We start from the raw sequence: 8,744 nt of genomic DNA, 5'->3' as shown, positions 1-8,744 counted from the left end.
GCGCGAGCCACGTCGCGGGTCTTCGAGGTGTGTTGTCGCTTTCACAACAAACGCAATCATGATTTGTTCTATCTTAGGTTTTGTAGTCACATGTTTGGTACTTGACCATTCATGAATCCGGAAAAACTTAAGGTAGAAGGTTTGAAATGTTTGGTTTTTTGTGGTTGACTCGGTTTGACTCGTTGTTGGAGTCGGGATTTGAATTTTTGAGCCGATTTTTGGTCCGGTGTCGGTTTTGACTCTAGTTAGTGTCATTGCGACCCCGTCGTCGCGCATTAAACACTCCAGGTATTTTTGAAATGTTTTGAAATGTTTTATTTTCGAAATCGTTTTAAGTTTTCCGACGTAAAGTTGTACACAAACTGTCGATCAAATGCTGCGATTCCAAAACATGTTGTAGTCCGATAATCATCGGGTGTTTGTTGGAGTCTCAGCAGATACTGGGTATCTACAATATCATATGTTGTTTGTATATTTATTTTGGGTGTCATGAGCACAATTAGGGTTTACGAATCAAACCCTAGTGGCGGCATGATAGACGACCAAGGGTGGGATCCAAAGTTATAGCTAAAGCTAGTATAACCTTGATGCTGATTCGAGTGTTGTAGCTGAAGTTAATACAACTTTGGGTCGTTACTCTAGTTATGGCTGAAACAGGTATAACCTTGGAAATATGAATCCATGTTATAGCTGAATCTACTATAACATTGAAGTACGAGTTAAGTTATAGCTGAAACTAACGTAACCCTGGGATTATGGCTCAAGGTTATGATTGGAATTAGTATAACTTTGTGTTTCGTGTCAAGGTTATGGTTGAGGTAAGTATAACTCCAAGTTATATGTTGGATTTATAGTCAAGGTTACTATAACCTCGCATCCGGAGTTGATGTTATGGCTAAGGTTGCTATAACATTGATCGTTGGTACTTGTTTCATATGTTATGTGATGTTCAGTTGTCATTATATAACGCTATGTTTGCATACATCGTTTATTACTCTTGTTCATTTGATTGTTGGATAGTCAGTTATATTATCTTATGATTCGATAGTGATGTTATTCACATGTATGTATGGTCAGTTAAACTGTGTATTGTTTGTGGGCTGGTTGTATAGATGACGTGAGGTATCAGTTATATACCGAACGGAATGAACTAATGCAACCCTTCAGGGTCTGGTGGATGGTCTATGGTCGGGGGGGGGGGGGGGGAGACGAAGTCGTTAGATAATACAGGAAACTGACGGAATTCTGACGGAATTTCCGTCGGAATTGTGTTCCTGGCGGATTATCCGTCAAACTCCGTCAGAGATAAATACTGGATTGGGGGAAAATTAAAAAACACGGGAAAGTAACGGAATTTCCGTCCGATAAGTTCTTTAAACCAAAAAAAAGGCGATCGTCACATTCACCCTCACTCTCACTCAGTCACTCCCAAACCCTAGCACCCCAAAACCCGCCACTACCTCCCTGCCTCCGGCAACCTCACCGACGTCACCACATCGGCCGTCCACCACCGGCGTTCCTCCCTCCCTCCGACAACCTCTCTTCCTTTTCTTCTTTCTTTCCCTTTCTCCTTTTCACCTTCCTTTTTTTCTTTTTCGGATTCTCCTTCTCCAGTTACCATTGGCAACACCGCCGTCCTCCTGCTGTTGTGGACCACCACCACTGATTTCTCCTACTCTTCAAGTCTTCGTCTCCTTCAACTTCGAGTGTTATTTTTCCATTAATTGAAGGATTTATACTGTAAGTTGTCATGATAAATTGGTTTCTCGTATGATTTCTCATTGTTTTTTCTATATATCTGTGTTAATTTTGAAGTTTAATTATCATCTTACTTTTATTTGTTCGTTTTCCATTCAAAATCTGGGGTTTCTCTAATTTCGACATAAAGTTAGGGTTTCTTAATTTTTGTTTATCTTAGATCTGATCGGCTTAACGCTATTTCTTGGACATATGTTAAAAATGGAAGATTTGTATCACTGGCAGCTTTGCTTCTTGTGGCTTAAGAAAAGATTGATATAATGTGTGGGTGTCCCTCAATTAACCAACTCCAATCAAATAGGAGTGTTACAGATTGAGTGGTCTTTGATCTCTATTAATTATACCTTTCTTCCAATTTTTGTCGAATAGGCAATGCCCCGAGGTAAAAAAAGCTGCCAGGTAAAGTAATAACCAATTTACTTAATGCTCTCAGTTTGTGTGATTTAGTGATGAGATTTAGTTGCACACACCGGATACTTGTCAAACAGATCCAGAACGCTCGGACTACAGATACCTGTTACCTTCATCTTTTGCTTCGGCCCAATGTTTCGATGTAAAATTTCTCAGTTATCCTTCTGTAAGTATTAAAACTGGACATGAAAAGATTCGAAAATTTTATGTTGTACACTAATTGATTCAGTTATAAATTTTATTGTTCTAGTCATTGTTCTACAGACTACTGAAAGTTGGTGTTTCACATTTATATGTATATTTTGTGTGTCTTTGCTGAAAGTTGCCTACTTTTAATTTTGCTGAAAGTTGCCTACTTTTAATCTGCTACTCCCTCCGTCTCAATCATTTGTTTACCTTTGATTAAAATACTCCTCACAAATGATTGGGATGGAGGGAGTACTTTTGTTCATTTGTTGTCTACAAGCATCAGCTTCTTCGTTTTATTCATTTTATCCGCTCGCATCAACATTAGTTGGACGATTCTTTTGAGGCATAGTTTCTTCTCTTTTCAACTTATTGTGAATTACATAACTCTGATTCAAGTAATTGAGCAATGCTAGTCTACTTCGGCCACTGTTAATGCATGATATTAAAAGCCCCTTTCTTTGTTCAGTTTATGATACTTGGGTGCTTTTGATCAGTTTGACAATGCGGGGATTTTGGCTTGCCCGTTCCTTTTCAAGTGATCATAATAGGAATCTCACCAACCGTGTCATTATGCTTTGGTATAGGTATGTAATTATGTACTTGATCTTATGGATGATGTTGTAGACCTGGGAAGTTTCTAATCGAGTTGCTTGCTTATCTTCTGCCACATTCATTTGACTGCATTTTTTATTTCCATAATGGAAATAAAGTAATTCACTCAAATTATACTGTATATTTATTTGTGTAAGCTTGTGTTATGTTATTATCATGAATAAGTACTCACAGATTAGTAATGTGTATATAGAATTTGCTAACTTAGTTGTGATGGTGCACAAATGAATAAGCGAGGTTGTATAGATATTGAAGTTTTAACTTTAGAAGAATTAGCAGCATGAGGACTTTGTTTTTTAAGAAGTTTCAGGCATTGCCTCAACTAAACTGGTGCAATTGTTCATCAGTTGGTAAAATAGGAAGGAATACAAGCGGTCTAGGTAAATGTATTTATATGTATATATGTATGTGAACACATGAAGTCTAAGTTAAATATATGTATACATGGAAATTGAGTTCTAAAAAAAGTTACAAGCATGAAATGCTTCCACTTAAAAGTCTATTTGCACAGTACCCCAATTTATGGTTTTGCTGAATGAAATGACTTCCATATTGATGCATAATGAAAGCGAAACTGGTCATAATGAATGTCAAACTGGTCATCTTTTATGCTTGCTCATATTTTATAGCAGGTCTACAGAAGACGAGGGCATGGCTGCAGATAAATATTCCATGTACTGTTGCTCTAATGTGGTGTTCAAGTAAGTGAAATTGGACTAAATTGAAAAGGAAGTGTGTTGGTGCTTCTTTGTTTCGGTCACAGAAGTGAGCTATTTGGCATATGACAAATATGGCAAGACTTGGAAACATGCTTTTAAGCCCTCAAAGTCTGCTTATAAAGTTGAAGACTTGAGATAATGCTTCCTTCGCTACTCTGAAGACTCGGTTGCATGATCATGATTAGGACTTTGCTAAATATTAGGCATTTAGCTTAAGTTATTGATATGTTTTGCTAGCGCTGATATTAGTTTTAGTAGGCTGGCATTTGATGCTGTAATAAATTTAAACAATGTGATGTATTTGGTATCCAAGTTTTACCATCCAACTTTTTGAATTGTAATTTTTTTTTTTAATTTTTTTTTTAAGAAGAGTAAAAAATTCTGACGGAATTTCCGTCAGGAAAGTCAAAGTTACATTGACTTTCTGAAAAATCCCAGATAAGGCGTGTGACGGATTAGCCGTCGGTATTTCGTCAGAAATGCGCATTACTGACGGAAAATCCGTCAGGATTGCGTTTTTCGCGACGAATCGCGGTGACGCGCGTTCCTGACGGATTTTCTATCAGGAATCCGCATTTCTGACGGATAAGAGTTGTTATTGACGGATTTTGTCCGTCAGTTTGCCTTGTTTTTTTTGTAGTGAGTCTGGCCAGGTCTTAGATATATAGGCAGTGGTTATATGCTATACATAGTACCTTGGATGCATTTGTTATACGATCCACATCGATGGAGGCAGTTGTTATATGCTCTATCAGAGGCAGTTATACGCTCTGACAGTTAGAGACAGTTGTTATACGCTCTAACGACGTTCATTTTATACAGTGTTCTTGTAACTAGAGGTAGTTGTTATACGCTCTAGTGGGTTGTTGGTTTGGTCACATGATACATGGTCACGATGGTTCTATGATGTGCATGATGTCATAATGTGGTTTGTGTTGTGTCTTGTCACATGTTGTTTGACTTGGAGTCAATATTTCAAATAATTATATTCTTATGTTATTGTTTGGTAGTGAGTTGCTGTCAAGTTTTCATGAGTATAGATGGTCTCACATATTTACTGGTTTTACATTTCATTTGTTAATGATTGCTAGTTATATTCAATTGTTGTAAACATGACTGGGAGAGCATCTAGTTACTCCCGACTGATTGTCGACTCCCATTCTCAGGTTGTTCAGATAATTTGATGTTTGGATGATATCTTGCTGGGGAAGTACTTCGTGGCGACATGAATAATAAATTAGGAGTTTGCTTTTATGTTTTGAGAACCTTTAATAATGTAGTAGTTTGGTTTTGGATTTAGTAGTGAACTGGATTGGTCAGGTGTTTCCGCCACCTTAATCCTTTTATCATTGTTATACTCTGATAATTCTTTTAAAGGATATTCTACATGGTACCCCTCAATTTTTCGACTTTCTACATGATACCCCTACACTTTTTAAAATATACATGGTACCCCTAATTGTTGTCATTATCAGTAAGTCTACCCCTAAACTTTATTTTCCGTTAATTAAAATCAGTTTTAAGCGTTAAGTAATTACTTGGACGCGTAATCAAGCTTGTCATTTATCATCCCATGACATAAGGACTCTATTAAGCTTAATATCCATCTTTGGACGTGATAATTTGGCAAGGGATCAATAAATTTTCCGTCAAAAATGTTTTAGCCCATATATATCAATAAATATTAGGATCGAGATGGATATTGAGCCTAATAGAGTCCTTATATCATGAGATAATAACTGACAAGCTTGGTTACCCGTCCAAGTCATCACTTAACGCTTAAAACTGAGTTTAATTGACGGAAAATAAAGTTTAGGGTTACACTTAGTGATAATGACAACAATTAGGGGTACCATGTATGTTTTAAAAAGTGTAGGGGTACCATGTAGAAAGTCGAAAAATTAAGGGGTACCATGTAGAATATCCCTTCTTTTAATATACGTTTTCCCTTTGTTTTATAATCCGGGTTGTTACAGTTGGTATCACAGCGAACACGCTCCCAACTCTCGCTTTGTTGATGACTAAAATAAATGACCTAGTTAATGAGTGAGAGTAAATGGGGTAGAAACCAATAGGATTTATTTGTTTTCTTATGTTTGTATAGTGTATGAGTAGTTGTTTGGAGTCGTACTTAGGTTCTACCACTTATAACCAGATTTTTGTCCTTGTAGATGGTGTGTAACGAGAATGGTGAGACAGATGCTGATCGCATCAGGAGACTTGAGGCCGCTTTGGCAACTATGACCGAGGGTTTAACTAATCACCTCAACAACAACCATAATAACAACAACAACAACCATACGCAGCAGACTGTGTTCGATCACTTTGCTCGTCACCGTCCTCCTACAAATGATGGTGCAAATGATCCAACTTGTAATACCCACGATGTTTAAGGACTCTTTGACCGACCCGTTGACCATGAAAGACCACAGGAGGGGATAGGTGAGAGGCTAGGTGAGGATAAGTACATCACGAGAGTAATTACTCGACCTAGTAGGGACTACTCGATCGAGTAGTGTGAATACTCGACCGAGTAGAGCTTACTCGACCGAGTATGTGAGTACTCGACCGAGTATGGCTGCTGTTGATGCGTTGATATAAAAACGCAAGTTCGCAAGTTTCATTTCATCTTTTTTTCATTTTCGACAGTTCCTCTTTCTCTAACCCTAGCCTACCTTTATCTCACCTATCAGCCCTACCTCCATACACTCTCATATATGTAGCCTAGACCTCAACCATGGGAAGGATGAGGCTTGCGCAGGAAGGATGCGTGCGTCGTCACCGTCCGTGCCACCGTCGGTCCGTGTAACTAGGTAAGTTGCTGTTTTGTTGTCTCTTTCAGTAGATTGTTGGGAGTAGTTGTATAATAGGATGTGATTACCATTGTAGGATGCGTCTCGGAGTCTTACTTGGCTATTTGTGGATGCATTTTCATGGTTGGCGTTAAGGTAGGGTTTCCCTACTCAGTTGTGCTTAATTGATTTGAGATGCTTTGTTGTAATGTGTATGATTGTGGTTCGCTTATCATCGCTGGAGTGTGGTGTGGTGGTATGATGATGGTTGTGATGTTTGTGGTGGAGTCACTTGCGGGAGTGGCTTCACGCCCTAGTTCGCCCTCCGTGGAACCCGTCACGGGAGGGGATGTGCACATTAAGGGACAGGGTTATCGCTCGTTGATGAGCGGGATTTTGGTGGGGATTGGTTGCGGTCCCCCCACTGGCGGCGTGGGCTACCTGTTGCGATGGGTAGTCTGGCAGGGCTACACACCTCCGTGTGTAGTCGGTTACTGTGTGAGATCGGGAGACCGGGGACTGAGGATGATCAGCTGGTTACTTGATGCACTTGTCTTATTTTAATTATGCAGTAACTGACCCCGTGTTATGTTTTCAAAACTGTGGTGATCCATTCGGGGATGGTGAGAAGTTGGCTTAGCAGGTACAGTTAGTTTGTTGATGTTGGGCATGGAGGGAATCGAGTCACACCCTACCGGCATAGATGTCTTGATGCATGTGCTCTATATCAGTCATAGTTATCACCTAGTATCTAGTTTTTATTTTGGGTTGTAAAGATTTAAAGTAATGTAATATAAATGTTCTTTCATTGTCTATTTGATCTACTACCTTGGGTAACCGAGATGGTAACACCTTCATACACTAAGATGGTCCTTGGTAAGGCATCCTGATGTCCGGGGGTGTTACAAAGTGGTATCAAAGCCGACGATTTTGGAACCTGAACCAATGAACCAAATGAATATAGGGTGTCGAATTAAATGAACCTGGTGTATGTGCATTGGGATCCCCAGCCGATGCTAGATTTTGGGTGAGTAGGCGCCCTCATTTAAAAATGCAGGCCCTGTCGTGATTAAGCCAGCCACTGGGAAAGGGTAGATAATAGGTGTAGATGCTTGAAGCGTATTGACATGTATGTTTGCTAACCGTAAACGTGTACCAATGTGAGTCTTGCATGCAGTGACGATGGTAGTGATAAAGTTTTGAACTGTTTGGAATGGTTGCCGAGTTGTGATTGGAAATTATGATGGATAAAATGTGGAACCTTTTGTGCATAGCAAGATTAAGTTGAATGACCCGTTTGACAATTGTTGTACAATATGATGATTATCGCTAGATGAGTGTTTAGATTGGTGTGGGTATGGAACGACTTGTGGAAATTATGATGTGGTAGCATTATAGGCTGATCTTTGCAGGTGAATAGCTAGTCTTAGACATGTGTATGGATTGTGATGTAATTCTTTGCTGTAGCTGAGGTAAGGAACATATATGGATCGTTGACTGATTTAGTAATGGTCATATATATATATATATATATATATATATATATATATATATATATCTCGTGTGCGATACGTGTTTATGTGGTAGAATTAAGTTCTAACGGTGATGAGCCCGATTGCACGGAACTCCGAACGTTGTTACTTGTTTTGCAGGTTCAATAATTTCGAAATTTCGTTCCTGTTTTGTGACACTCGACCGAGTATTGACTCATACTCGACCGAGTAGGCCACACTCGGCCGAGTATAGTACCGCTCGACCGAGTGCCCATTTTGTCAGATTGCAAATCGCTACTGATCTCGAACACTCGACCGAGTATTCAGAATACTCGACCGGGTAGTCCATACTCGGCCGAGTAAGCCCAATACTCGTCCGAGTAAGGTTTTATCGTGTTTCATCCGGGTTACTCGAAAAACCCTATAACTCCTCTTTCTTTCTCTTTTCCGCCTCCAACTCCACTCCTTTCCTCTACTAAAAACTTCATAACACTTCTCTCTCAAGTTTTGAGTGATTTCTTGGTGATTGTTTGTGGATTTCTCTCTTTGCTTGCCAAAACTTCCTTTTAGGTAATGTTTCTAATTAATTCCTTTCATTTGTTCTTCAAATTATGGTATACACTTGCTCAATCTGAATTCCTACCATGTGTAAACTGAAATTTATGCTTCTCTTATGATATCTCGAGTTTAATTACTTCTCAAACCTAGTCTATGCTGTCACAAACTCAATTTCATGACTTAATTCGCTTCTTGTATGATACAAAACTTTC

General features: G+C 39.1%; 1 long non-coding RNA gene across 3 annotated transcripts; it reads left to right on the top strand.

Moving 5' to 3' along the window:
* The first annotated feature begins 1,319 nt into the window (after positions 1 to 1,319).
* LOC141623422 (uncharacterized) lies at positions 1,320 to 4,015 on the top strand. 3 transcript variants are annotated; one of them, XR_012533366.1, is made up of 3 exons: positions 1,320 to 1,740; positions 2,128 to 2,942; positions 3,603 to 4,015. It is a non-coding gene; the product is annotated as an uncharacterized LOC141623422 (long non-coding RNA). The 3 variants fall into 3 exon arrangements; XR_012533365.1 differs by lacking the exon at positions 1,320 to 1,740 and having other exon boundaries at positions 1,747 to 2,335; positions 2,853 to 2,942; XR_012533364.1 differs by lacking the exon at positions 1,320 to 1,740 and having other exon boundaries at positions 1,747 to 2,942.
* Positions 4,016 to 8,744: the final 4,729 nt, after the last annotated feature.

Source organism: Silene latifolia, chromosome X, assembly GCF_048544455.1.
Source record: "Silene latifolia isolate original U9 population chromosome X, ASM4854445v1, whole genome shotgun sequence".
Classification (NCBI taxonomy): Eukaryota; Viridiplantae; Streptophyta; class Magnoliopsida; order Caryophyllales; family Caryophyllaceae; genus Silene; species Silene latifolia.
This window is presented reverse-complemented; position numbering and strand designations above follow the sequence as displayed.